The 14,608-nt window shown below is 32.5% G+C and overlaps 1 pseudogene across 1 annotated transcript in view; it reads left to right on the top strand.

The window, feature by feature from the left end:
• LOC308658381 (WASH complex subunit 4-like) overlaps positions 1-14,608 on the top strand; it is a 54,316-nt pseudogene that overhangs the window by 22,922 nt on the left and 16,786 nt on the right. Inside the window, exons 14-24 of the transcript XR_014024305.1 lie at positions 740-866; positions 5,523-5,648; positions 8,263-8,370; positions 8,794-8,940; positions 9,070-9,149; positions 10,281-10,386; positions 10,916-11,032; positions 12,281-12,449; positions 12,706-12,860; positions 14,004-14,078; positions 14,324-14,428. The product of XR_014024305.1 is annotated as a WASH complex subunit 4-like (transcript). The remainder of the gene's footprint in view (positions 1-739; positions 867-5,522; positions 5,649-8,262; positions 8,371-8,793; positions 8,941-9,069; positions 9,150-10,280; positions 10,387-10,915; positions 11,033-12,280; positions 12,450-12,705; positions 12,861-14,003; positions 14,079-14,323; positions 14,429-14,608) is intronic.

The following is a 14,608-nucleotide window of genomic DNA, read 5'->3' as shown; positions in this document are numbered from 1 at the left end:
AAGTGATACTGATCACCATAAAGTTAGATCAAGTCACTCTGATCAGATCTTCTAATGGCTTCCCATGTCACTCAGTTGAAGTCCGTTCTTTCCATAAGGACTTCCAGTCTCTTCCCCACATCTTGAGCCCCACCCCTGTACTTCTCTGTTTTCCTTTTCTGCTCTCATTCCTGCTTAGTCTGCTCTAGTCATACTGACTAAATTTTTGTTATTAACTAAACATGCCAGACACATTTCCAAATATCTTAGGACATTTACGCTTATTACTTACTTTTCTTAAATTCTGTTCTTATATATTTTGCCTTGATTACTCATTCATTTTTTTTTCAATCTTGGCATGAAGTCACCTACTTAATTAGCCTACTTTGATCACTCTATTTAAAATTGTACCCCTGATCCAGGCTCTGCCCCTTTCTCTGCTTTATTTTTTTCTCACAGGATGTATACTCTAACATCTTTGAGTTATTTTAAGATTTTAATAATTGATTTCTTGATTATGTAACTCTAGAATATAAGCTTCACAGAGGAAGGGATTTGCATGTGTTTTGTTCTCAGTAGTAAATAGAATGCCTCACCTGTATAGGCACTCAGGAAATATTTGTTGAGTAAGTAAATTATATCTATGATATCTATCTTTTGAACGGCTGCTGTACGGAAAAATTTTATTCTGACCAACATGATAAAAATCAAACTCAGTTTCTTTCCTGTGCTTAGTAACCCCAATATTTTCCTTTGTTAGAGATGTACAGTCTTACTACGTCTTTGTGAGCTCATGGATGATGAAAATGGAATCTATTTTATCTAAAGAGCAGAGAATAGATAAATTTGCCGAAGGCCTCACCAATAGATGTAATATTTTTATACAGGTTAGTTACATCTTCTTTTTTGGAATATTTTTTGGGGTAATTTCTTTGTTAATTTAATTTATAGGAGTTACAATTAGAAAATACTGGGAAAGGATAAGGGTATGTTTTTGTGTTTAAAATTCTTTTGGTTATTTTTGGATAAATGTGCCTTATTAATTTGGATTTCCTAACCCAAAGCTCTGCATTCCCTTTAAAGCATGACTTTTTTTTTAACTGCATCTCATAAATTTTAATGTTGTATTTTCATTATCAGTTTAAAATATTTTAAAATTTTAATTGTGACTTAAATCTGTGGGTTTTTAAATGATGTTTCTTAATTTACAAGTTAATTTCTTAGTTATCTTTTTATTACTGATTTGAAGCAATATTCAAATTATTTGTTTTGAAATTTATAAAGTCCTAGCCTTGGCTCAGCATTCGTAAACATTTTATGTGTACTTGGAAAGAATGTAAAATTTACATTTGTCAGTTGCAGTGTTGTGTATATGACAAGAGGCTTACTTTTATAAATGATTTTTTCTGTGTATTCTATTTGTTATTGAGAGAGCGGGGTCAGAATCTCCTACTATTGTGCATTTGTCTATTTAGTTTTGTAGTTCTGTCAATTTTTGTTTCATATGATTTGAGATTATGTAGATTATGTATTAAGTTTAGAATTGTTATATCTTGTAGAACTGGACTTTTTATCATTACGAAATGTGTGTTTGTGGGCTAGGGATGTAGCTCAGTGGTAGGGCATGTGCTTAGCATGTGTGAGGCTCTGGGTTAGATCCCTATCACCCCTGCCCCTTGAAAAAAATACTTATTTATCTTTAGTAATGCTTTTTGTCTTAGGTCTCTTTTGTGTGATATTAACATAGCTGTACCAGTTTTATGTTAGTTAATATCTGCATGGTATATCTTTCTTGATATTTATTCTTAGAGCCTTTTGGCTCCCTATGTGTGTCTCCTGTAAGTAACATTTTTTCCCCAATCTGATAATCTTTGTTTTTCATTGAACTTTTTTTTAAATGTATGTAACTATTGATGTATATACATTTTTTAAAAATATTTTTTAGTTGTAGATGGAAGAGAATACCTTTATTTTTATTTATTTATTTTTATGTGGTGCTGAGGATTGAATCCACTGCTTTACACGTGCCATGCAAGTGCTCTACCACTGAGCTACAGCCCCAGCCCTTGATGTATATTTTTTTAAAACTATCACTTAACTAGTTGCTTTCTATTTGTCTACTTTTGTTCTATATCCCTTTTCCTTCCTTGTGGATTATTTTTATCATTTTATTTCTCATTTCTCTAATAGCTTGTTATTCTGTATTTTACTGTTCTTTTTGAGATTACTTTGGAGATTTAAAGATGTATTGTTTTCTCACTGAGCTCTCATATAACTTAGTAGTTTTACCACTTTCCAGATAATGTAATGGTTTTAAACCACTTTAATTCTGTTTATTTCCCTCTCACCTTTTGTGTTGCTATTGGTAACTTTGATTCTTTGTATATTTTATTTTATTTATTTATTTATTTTTGGTTTTCATTCTTTTTCTTTTTTTCTTTGAATTTTATTGAATTTTTTTTATTGCTGGTTGTTCAAAACATTACATAGTTCTTGATATATCATATTTCACACTTTGATTCAAGTGGGTTATGAACTCCCCTTTTTATCCCGTATAAAGATTGCAGAATCACATCAGTTTCACTTCCATTGATTTACATATTACCATACTCGTGTCTGTTGTATTCTGTTGCCTTTCCTATCCTCTACTATCCCCCCTCCCCTCCCCTCCCCTCCCCTCCTCTCTCTCTACCCCCTCTACTGTAATTCATTTCTCCCCCTTGTATTATTTTTCCCTTTCCCCTCACTTCCTCTTGTATGTAATTTTGTATAACCCTGAGGGTCTCCTTCCATTTCCATGCAATTTCCCTTCTCTCTCCCTTTCCCTCCCATCTCTCATCCCTGTTTAATGTTAATCTTCTTCTCATGCTCTTCGTCCCTACTCTGTTCTTAGTTACTCTCCTTATATCAAAGAAGACTTTGTATATTTTAAATATAAGCATTATTTTTGCTTATATTTTGTTATTTTATAGTCAGTGTTCATCTGGATTCACACTGCCCTATACTTTCTATTTCTTTTCATCCTTGTGTGGAATACCTGCTAGTAATTCATTTAATATGCATTTTTTTTGATGAATTGGCATAGTTTTGGGTCTGCGTATGTCTTCGTTTCAGTAGTTTTGCTGTGTTAGAATTCTGGGTTGGCTGGGTTTTTTTCATCTAGGTTTAAAGATGTCATTGTTTTCTGGCTTGCTTTGTTTTTGTTAAAGTTAGCTGCTGATTTTAAATCTTTTTTTTTAAGACATCTTTGTTTAATTACCTATAAGATTGGGTTTTGGATTTTGGCAGTATTACTTTGATGCTCATAAGTGTTTGTGTACGTGCTGTTTGGAATTTGTAGTTTCTTGAATTTGTGGGAAATTCTCAGTCATGCCTCAGTACTGTTTCTGTTCTTTTCTTTTTCTATTCTTATTCTCTATATCTAATCTGCTGTTTAGGATAGATTGGGAACCCAGTCTACCACAATCAGTCCAGGACAGTTGGCAGCCTGGATTACATCAATCCAGTCATGGATTGAGATGATTTGAAGGACTTAAACTTCTGATGGCTAGTTTTGTTCCAGTTCACCCTTAATTGGGGGAGGGGGCAGGTAATCCATCTTTTCAGGGTCCCCAAACAGAGCCTGCATGGTTTCTCAGAACTTTCTCCCCTCCTTGATGGGCTGTGAACTCCTGTTTTTTATCCTCTTCCCTGGAGACATTGTTGAAAGATGTACTTGGCTTTTGTCTTTAACAGAATCCTCTAAGGTAGATATTCTAAGAGAAGGCAACCCCAAATACTGGCTCCCTTCTCTGGATTTCTGTCTTCTCTTAGATCTTGGCCTCCTGTTTTCTTACTTTTTTTCTAGCTCTTTCATGCCTTCCGAGAGATTTCAGAACTGTTTTGCTCACCTTTTCTAGTTCTCAATGGGAAAGGTGGTTCATATTATTCATTCTGTCATTAACAGTGAGGTCCCAGACTCCCCTGACCCCATTTAGATTTTAAAGTACATCCTTCATGTGTAGCCAGTTCACAGATTAGTGATGAAGCGGGTGGAATGGGCCCAGGTGTTCTGTACTTCAAACCCCCAATTTGGGGGGGGGGGAAGGAATCCTTTTTTCTGCCTGCCGTAGTGTGGCAGCAGAGTGGAGTCTGTCTCTTCTCTGGCAGGTAGGATAATGATGAGTAGATACCTACTTCCCTGCTTCTGTTTCTGCTTTGTAACTTTTTCCGGCATGGCACTAGGGCAGGGTTGATGTGATGGTCTGTAGCTGACAAGGTAAGACTTGCAGCTACTTCTTTAAGTATATCCCATGCTTTGGTCTTACTGCTTTCTTTCTTTCTCTTTCATTTCCTCATTCTCATACTTAAGCATGTTTCTTCACCACAGGTGAGTAGTGGTTCAGAGAAACTCCCACTTCTACTCTGTGTTGAGTATCATTCCTTTAGCAGAGCCATGGTTACTTCTGTGAGAGAACTTTCTCATGTGTGGTGGGGCAGGAGAAAAAGGTTGACAAACACTGGTGTAGATCTTGTCTCACCTTCTTGCCTGTATCCACAATTACATAGTTGGTTCATCTTTGAAATATAAATGCATATTTTGGGGACCTGTAGAAGCCCAGAGAATTGCTATCATTATCTTTGCATTTCTGTGTGTCTCTTTTGGGTTTAAAGGAAAATATATTTGAGCTGGGTGTGGAAGTGCATACTATAATCCCAGCTACTTGGGAGGCTGAGGCAGGAGGATTGCAAGTTCAAGGTCAGCCTCAGCAATTTAGTGAGATCCTGTCTCAAAGTAAAAAATAAAAAGGGATGGGGATGTGGCTTATAGACTAAGTGCCCTGGGCTCAATCTCTGGTACAAAGAAAAAAAAAATTGAGAGTTAACGTCCCTTTTTCCTGTTTTTTTTATTTATTCTTTCCCTGAATTTAATAGTGTCAAAAATGTTTTTAAACCTGTGCTTTCTTCATGGATTGAAGGGGAGGAGGCAATCTGTTCTCAGTGAGCTAAAAGGAGAAAAGGCCTGATTAGCAGAGACAGGATAGCAGATGGACTGTGTGGACTGGTCTAGGAAAAGAGGAAAGGTGGAAGTGGCTTGGAACTCAGAGATTTCCTTGTGTGTCTGCTTTGGTCAGAAAGCAGCTCTCTTCTTTTTTAATTCCTAGCTCTTTAGAGTCCTCAGTTCTTGCCCTACGTGGCAACAGATAGGAGTCTGTTCTCTTCCCTGGCAGGTAAGATGAGGAAAAGTAGAAACCTCCCTGACATCCAAACCATTTCTCTGAAGTTTTTTTAATGGAAATATTTAAAAACTGATTATATACTATAATTTCAATGGTACTAATCTTCTGGTTTTTGTGGTAGTCTAAACTTTAAGGGCTGCTTTAAGCTTAAATTGTCCCTGAAAGCAAGATTATTTCAAAATTTTAAGACTGGCTTTAAAAGGAACTTGAAAACACTAATTATTGGCAAGTTGGGGACTAACTACTATTAACATAGAGAATTAAGTCTTGAAGAAAGGAAATCTTTTCTTATGATTATACTCAGTGTTTTATTTTCTTTTACAGGGCTTCTTATATGCATATAGTATTAGTACTATTATTAAAACCACGATGAATCTCTACATGTCCATGCAAAAGCCAATGACCAAAACCTCAGTTAAGGCATTATGCAGGCTTGTTGAACTTCTGAAGGTAGGTCTTGGGTTATGTTACCTTGCCATCATGTTTCTCAGATGATCCAGTCTTAAATTAGAATGATCTTGTTTGTAACATTTGACTTTTTGTTTTCATGAGAACAAAAACTTGTGAAAAAGTATACTTGCCTCTCAAACGAAATTTCTAAATATTTCGAATGTTCATTACAGATGCTTCTTGACTTATGATGGAGTTATGTACTGTTAACCTCATAACTTAGTGTAGTCCGCCTTAATATACCCAGGATGCTTACATTAGCCTGCAGATGGGCAAAATCATCTAATTCAAAGCCTATTTTATAATAAAGTGCTGAATTCATCTCATGTGATTTATTGAATAGTATACTGAAAGGGAAAAACAGAACATAGGCTTTTATACCATTATAAAGTAGAAAAATTGAAGGTTGAAGACTGCTTATATAGTTAAACTTTATTGAAGGTTAAGGTAGTGAGAAAGGAAATAGTAAGGTTTTAGTATTATTAGTTCAGTTTTATTTATGGAAATTTTAAAAGTGGTTCTTAAAAATTTAAAAGCATGTTAAATGAGGTTAAAAAAACACAACATCCATTATGTTATTTTTAAATTTTTATATCCATTATTTTATAATGCTCACATGCATATGAGATTAGTTAATAGGAAGATTTTTTGATATTTAGAAAAAGTGCTTATAATCTTGTGATTTGAACAGTAGGCTACTTACAGAGGTGGTCATATGAATTCAAAATTATAGTACTTGTGGAAATATAAAATGTTTCTTAGCATATAGTGTAAATAAAAAATAAAACTTTCAAGCAGGAGAGCCCAATTTTTCTTATATAAAAATTTAAATTAAGATTTACTGGTAAATATCTGCTAACAATGGACATTAGATTTGTTTAGGAAATATTTTCTTTTTTTTTTTGATATTGTGCCTTTGCATTTTCAGGTTTTTTTTAAGAAATATTGTTTTTTTTAAATGAAATATAAATACGGATGTGAGTATATATAATATTTCAGTATAGTTTTAAAGAACAAATAGTATCCCACTGAAGAAATAGAGTGTTACTAGTGATTTCAAAGCCTCCTGTGTGTCCTTCTGGATTGGATCTCAACCAGGCCCCTCAGAGGAAATCAGTGTTCTGAAATTTTACGCTTATTTCCTTGTTTATCTTTTTAGCTGAATCCATGAACCACTCATAGTTACATTTGGCTGTAGAGTTTATGTTGATGGAGTAATACTTTATATATATTCCTTTTGTCTTTTTTACTCATCATTTTGTATTGGAATATGTTGGGATTAGTAGCTGTATTTTGTTGCTTTCCATTGCTGGTGGCTTGTTGAGGATGGAATTGAGAGTGGTTTCCAGTTATTGCTATTATAAACAGTGCTGCCATTCTTGTGTTTCTTGGTGTATCTGTGGAAGAGTTTTTCTAATGTAATATATACCTATGGGTGCGTTGCTGGGTTGTAAGCTATGTGTGTATTCAAGTTTTAGGATGAAGACAAATTGTTTTCCTAAATAATTATGTCATTTTATATACCTCCCATATATATTAGACTTCCTCTTATTCTCTAGCTGGCCAGCCCTTGTGTAGGTTGAATAGCATCTGAAATGTTTGGGACCAGACATGTTTAGGATTTCAATTTTTTTGTTTTTGGTTTTGTTTTTAGAATATTTGCATATGTGCAGTGAGCTATCTTAGGAATGAGATCCAAATCTAAACATAAAATTCACTAAGAGTTTCATATATACCTCATACAAATATCCAGGAGATAACTTCATACAATGTTTTTTTTTTTTTTTTTGCATGCCCATGCTTTGACCATGACTCTTGCACATGAGATCAGGTGTGGAATTTTCCATTTGCCATGTTATGCTAGTGCCCCAAAAGTTTTGATATTGGATCATTTCAAATTTCTGATTTTTAATTTAGGGATACTTAACCTATGTTATCAGGCTTCAGGTATTTTTGTTTCTTTTATAAATTAGTGGGTATAATTGGGTTTGGTCATGACTTTTTATGTTCAACCCCTATTTGTTAGTGTTGCTGAATATTTATTCAATGATTTATTAACTGTGTTTCTTTTGAGAAAGATGTGTTCTTGTTTTTGTTCAGTTTTCAATTGGATTGTATGCCTTTAAAAAAATAATTCTTTGGGAGTCTGTACATATACTGAATACTAATTTCTTATACTTTGCAGATTCTCTTTTCATACTTTGGCTTATTTTTTTATTTCTTTAAAAATAGCTTTTTTTTTTTTTTTTTTTTTTTTTTTTTGGTGATGGGGAGTTCCGAGATTGAACTAAGGGGCACTCAACCACTGAGCCACTTCCCCAGCCCTATTTTGTATTTTATTTAGAGACAGGGACTCACCAAGTTGCTTACCTTTTTGCTGTTGCTGGTTTTGAACTGTGATCATCCTGCCTTAATCTCCCAAGCTGCTTGGTAATGATGGCTTTTGACAAAGAGAGTTCTTAATTTTAATACAGCAGAATTTTCCAGTCTTTCATAGTGTTATTTTTGTATCTCATTTACAAATTCCTTCTCTTGCCTGAGGTCATAAAGATATTCTTTAATTTTGCTTGAAAGTTTTAAGTTGATCTTAACAAAATTACTTTTGATTTTTAAGGCAATAGAGCATATGTTCTACAGAAGAAGCATGGTTGTGGCTGATTCAGTTGCACATATAACACAGCACCTTCAACACCAGGCTCTTAATTCTATTTCTGTCGCCAAGGTATGCAAATTATTATATATTCAGCATAATTGGGTTACTTTTTTTTTTGTCCTGCTGTTTTATATGTTTTCTAGCTTAGCCTATTTATTCCATTCCTTTGAACATAACATCTTGGTCATTTATATCCATGGTGTTTTATGATTTTTATTTAGGATCATTGTTATCTACTCCGAAATTGCAGCATGTAATACTATACTACTGTAATATACTTCTACTAAAACTGATATTGTATGTACTTTTGAAATTGATGTATCATTTTTTTAAAGAAGTGATTTCTTATTAGTATGGAACAAGCTCAGGGGGAAAGGTGTTATTTATGTTTTCTTAAACTGAATTGTGGAAGAGATAAAGAGAAGTTTTTCTTCTGTAGCTTTGGTCATTATCCCAGGAGCAAAATTAATAGTTTTCTGTTTTGTCTTAAAGAAAAGAGTAATTTCTGACAAAAAATACAGCGAACAGTGTCTTGATGTGCTCTCTGCTTTAGTTTTGGCTGAAAATACTCCAAATGGACCAAGCATAAAGCAACGGTGACTTATCGTTTCTTTAGCACTAAGTGTTGGCACACAAATGGTAAATGTATTGCTATTATTTATGGAATAAATATAAGGTCTGAAATTTCACAGTTTCTTTGTTATTGATCCAAGAAATCTGCCTTTACTTTGACTGTAACTTCTCTGTCTTTTCCCTACTTCCTGATAGAAAACATTCAAAGATGAAGAACTCTTTCCACTTCAAGTAGTCATGAAAAAACTGGATCTTATCAGTGAACTTACAGAACGGTAAGCAGGACTGGTGAATATAATAATACTCAAAAAATAGGGCTATTTGGAGCATTAGTTTTCTTTTTTAGCATAAAGAGGAGTAAAATTCAGATTGAGCATTAGTCCTCTTTAATTTCTTTGGCATGACCAAAGTGAGACTGTGACTAGGGATCATATTCATTTAGCTTTTCTTCTCCATGAAGCATGCGGCTTCTAGAAAAGCAGTGCACTCAGAGCCTTAGGCAGAGTCTTGTGCATGTTGTGATTATTATGCTGATTATCACTTACTGGGCTTTCAAAATTGCTGCTTTATTGTAAGGCTTCATCAATTTGTGAGAAACTTAGAGATCCTTTGACTCATAGTGTCCTATAATTTTATTTTGAGGTAGAAATTTTAATTACAATGTCAGTAGCCAGTCACATTTTTGCAGCTACTTGTGACTTTATTGTTTACTTTTTGTTGAGTAAACAATAAGCTTCCTGAAGGGAAAATGAGCCTTACAAATTTTGACTTCCAGCTGAATTATGTTACAGCACAATAATATCTTTAATGCTCATAATATATATATTTTTAATTTTGAGCTGAACATATATTTATAGTTGCATTTAGTTTTCCATCTTTGGAAGAAATATTAAACCTTCATTATAAGATTTAATGATCATTTTGTTACTTTATAAGGTGTGAAATAGTCATTTGGTGATAGAGACTATGGATAGGTTATGTGTGACTGGACTTTTTTGCATTACAGTTTTTTAAGTTTTACTTTTCAACTTGGAAACAGGTAAAATGATACATGTTATGCAATAGTCATATTAAATAATATTGAAAATAAATTTATTTTAAACTCTTCTTTAAAAGTCAACCATTGTAGTTTGATAATTTTTTCTTCTATTTTTTTGAGAATCTAATTCTCCATATATGCAAAATTCTGTCAGTGTCAGGTATTGGAGAATTTTATTAAAATCTTAGCTCAATTTGAAAAATAATTTTTTTGTGATTTTTCTAAACTAATGTTAGGTGAAGTGATGTAGGGAATGTAAAATGAATGACAGGTCTCTTGCCCTAATAGTATATAAAGTCATTCTTTTATGTTGTTTTGGGAAACTTTAGTTTTGATACCACTAATTACTATAATACTTATATTGTAGAGTTCAAATACAGTGTGACTGTTGTTTTTTATACTGGCATCGAGCAGTCTTCCCAATTTATTTAGATGATGTGTATGAAAATGCCATTGATGCAGCTAGATTACATGTAAGTAAAGAATAATAAAGAATTAACTCATCATATTTTATTCACTTTAAGTTTTAAAATAGCTTATCTGATTTAATAAACTATTTTAAAATTGACCTCTAATACTGTTTTGAACAATATTATGAATATCCAATAAATGTTTCTGTGGTTTAATTTTATGTTAATATGAATGAAGTTAATTTTAATATATTTAACTTCTCACTTATTCCTGATCATTCTCATTTCACTTGATTTTAATTGGTATTAGTAGTCTGACATTACTCATCAGCAAACCACATGTTATTCATCATTTTTGTTTATGGAAATAAAGCAGTTTCAGTGTATAAGGTAGGAAAGGATGTCAATATAAAATTTTATGTATTTAGTTAAATTACATACTTTATTTAGGAAAGTTAGATAGTTGTAGAAAAATCATATTTTCTTCAGATCAAGGTTTTATCTTTCTTGATTCAGATAAATAGCCTTTGTAATATTGTTTATAGCTCGTTTTTTTTTTCTAAATTCATACTTTAAAATTTGTTTTCGTTAGTACATGTTCAGTGCTTTATGAGACTGTGTGCCGGCTATGATGCATGCAAGGCATTTAGAGTCCTATGAGATTCTCCTGGATTGCTATGACAAGGAAATTATGGAAATTTTAAATGAGGTAAGACCATATTTGAGATTGAAAAGGATTAAATAATGTTTTGGAATGCAGTGTTTGAAAAAAAATTTTGAATTGAAACAGACTTCCATTGAGTCAAAAATTACTCTTTATAAATCATTGTATAGAGCAAAGGAACTATTTTTAGTTATAATATCACTATTATGCTAAATAGTCTGTAATTCATAATCATTTTAGAAATCAGACTAGGAATTTGGAAATTTTTAATTTAGCAAACAGTGTGTTCGAATTTAAATTTGTATTAATTAGAAGAATGTATACATAAAATGTGTTTGAATGTTGAATGCTGCTGATAGTACAGTTAAGGCAATTTTACTATTAATATTTTATTGAATTTCATATGAAGAGTATCTTAGAGGAGAGAATTATTTAAAAGATTTGCATAACAATTTGACTGCAATATATAGTGTTTCCTGTTTTAGTGTTTATAATAAACACTGATACCTTTAAAATCAAATTTCCATCTAGTGATGTTTTATTTGGAGGGAAGAACTAAAAATGAGTCAACTTTACAGTGTAAACCTATGTGGGTTTGATGAAATTGGGAAAATTTTATGTAATTTTTTGAATTAAAAATATTCTCTCTTTTTCCCTCCCTCCCTTTTTTCCTTCCTTCCTCTCCATGTCTTCCTTCCTCATCTTTTTCTCCCTCCCTCCTTTCCTACTTTCCTTTCTTTTTTTCTTCCTTCAAACCCAGGGCCTTGCATATACTAGGCAGGCAGGTGTCTCCTACTGATCTATATCCCCAACCCATAAATATTTTTATTTAGAAAATGAAATACATGTCCAGTATTTAGAACTCTGTGGTAGATCAGAAAGATTTCTTTTCTTTTCTCACTTGCATATTTGTGGGGTTTTTCCTCCTTTGTTGCTGTTCCCATAAATTTTATGCTTATATTACATATTCATGTTCCTTATTGTGAAGCTATTGCTTTTTTGGTTTTCTTTTTAGCTAAATTTAAAATATTAATGAAAATAAAGGTTTGACAATTAGATAGTTTCTCCCTGGCCCTCTCCCTCTAAAATTATTGGTATAAAATGAGCAAAATAATTTTCCATTTTCCAATTTAAAAAATTATCATGATGTATTTAGAATCCTAAACAAAACTATTTTGATAATTTTTTTCTTCAATGCACTGATTATAAACTCTCAAAACATAGTCATATAGAGAAACAATACAATTGGGATATCATTTTGAAAAATTAAACTATCAATTCATCTCTGAACAGCATTTGTTGGACAAGTTGTGCAAAGAAATAGAGAAGGATCTGAGACTTTCTGTGCATACTCATTTAAAGCTGGATGACCGAAACCCTTTCAAAGTTGGCATGAAAGACCTGGCTCTTTTTTTCTCGCTAAATCCAATTAGGTTTTTCAATCGATTCATTGACATTCGAGGTGAGTTTTTTTTTCCTTCTTAATTCATATCCTATATCTCTTTAATAAACTATGAAAGAAGAAATAACACCTTGTGGGTATTATTTTTGGTATGTGCTAATTTATTCTGTAACTCCTTTGTGTTTATTTCCTAGTACCTTATCTTAAAGGAAGAAATATAATATTCAAAGACAAGTATTGTTTTTTTTTCCTTTCTAGTTCCTTTTCTGCTGTTTTTATGATTCAAAAATTGTTTGGAATTTGTTTTTTCTGGTAGCTTATGTAACTCACTACCTAGATAAGACTTTCTACAATCTCACAACAGTAGCCCTTCATGATTGGGCCACGTACAGTGAAATGAGAAATTTAGCTACTCAACGTTATGGATTGGTTATGACAGAGGCACATCTTCCTAGTCAGACTTTGGAACAGGTGTGTATAATGTACTCCTAACATAATCTGACTGTAATATAACAATATTTCTTTAGGAAGTCTTTTCTTCTTACTTTTTACTACGTGTGTGTGTGTTTTTTTTTAAAGAAAATATTTTCTATATAAAACCTCATACGTGAGAAGAGTGAGAAATTAGATGCCACTATTTGACTTTATGAAAGAATTTACTAGCGGCTTCCTGGGTGCACCCAGATTTCTGTTGAGTGTTGGTGATGTATATAAATTTCACAAACATACTAGGTGTCTTCAGCAGAATTGCAAATAGTTTACTCAGGGTCATATTTAAGGATTTTAAACTTAGGCATTAGTGTCTTAGGAAAGTGGTTAATTTTATAGAATTACAAATGTATTTGCTCTTAAAATGAGTGCAAAGCAGCATTTGGTGTAGAGTAAAAAGGTGTGAACAAATTTTTAGATTAGAACACAATAAAAAACTATAACTGAAACTAGAGGTATTGTAATGCTACTTTAAGCCATAATTAGAAGAGCAGAGAAAAATGTAGATGGTATACCATTGGGTGTATAGAGTAATACTGTGTCTGAAGAATGAAGGAATCTCAGTAGAGAACTTGTGCATTAAAAGGTGTCTAATTTGGAGTTAGGCTTTCTTAAATCCCAGGGTTCTGGCTCTTCATGACTTGTGACCCTAAAGAACTTCCTTACCTTCATTTTCTTCACCTGTGGAATTTAGAATAATCCTTTGTAAAAGAACTTTGCATAGTAGCTGAAACATAGTATGCATTTTACAAACATAGTATATCCTGTGAATACCATTTAGAATCTGTTCTTTAGTTTATATAAAAAAAAATGTGAGTAATATCCTTGGAAAGACAAATAGGTATTTTCAAGGATGGTGGGGAAATGATGGTGGGTCATCATCTTTGATTATTTGAACTTCTGTTCACATAGAAGAGGTAAAATCATAATCAACAAGGCTTTCTCAAAGAGGTAGTTCTGATTATATATGTCAGAAGGCTCTTATACCTTTGGTCATACTTTTTATGTAGTTTCTTAAAATAGTTTCAAAATATTGGGAAGCTTAATATAATCAGTGTCACTGTATTGATATAATTTTGATTATTTAAATTTATAATTATAGAACTTATGTGGATTATGTTGTAGGGCCTTGATGTTTTGGAAATCATGAGAAACATTCATATATTTGTGTCTTGATACCTCTATAATCTCAACAATCAGGTAAGTAGGTTTAAGAATTTTTTTTAAATGTGAGTGGTTATTTAAGTGGAAGACAAGGCACAAGGAATTGATTCTCAAGGCCAAAAATTAGTAAAATATTCAAAACAAAATGAATGTTTAGAGATCTTGTTTATTGCTTTGATGCGACTTGGTTGTACTATCTTCTTGAATGGCTTCCCAGTTAAATTAATGAAACCAATTCTAAAATTTTCTTTGGATAACTGATTAAATTTGTTTCATTGTAGATTTTTATTGAACGAACAAGCAATAACAAACATTTGAATACTATTAATATTCGGCATATTGCTAATTCAGTTCGTACACATGGCACAGGAATCATGAATACCACAGTAAGTGCACTTTTAGTGGGGGACTGGCGTGGGTTGGTAGGTACTTAGACCCCTGCTTAATTTAATAGGTTGGAAGATAATTTTCTTATAGAATATTCTGGCAAATACACATTACTACTTGTTGATATTATAGCTGAATTTCCATTTTTTTTCTGGTAGTATAATTAAAAATATTTGGCA

Source organism: Spermophilus citellus (assembly GCF_964194105.1).
Source record: "Spermophilus citellus genome assembly, chromosome: 10".
Lineage (NCBI taxonomy): Eukaryota > Metazoa > Chordata > Mammalia > Rodentia > Sciuridae > Spermophilus > Spermophilus citellus.
This window is presented reverse-complemented; position numbering and strand designations above follow the sequence as displayed.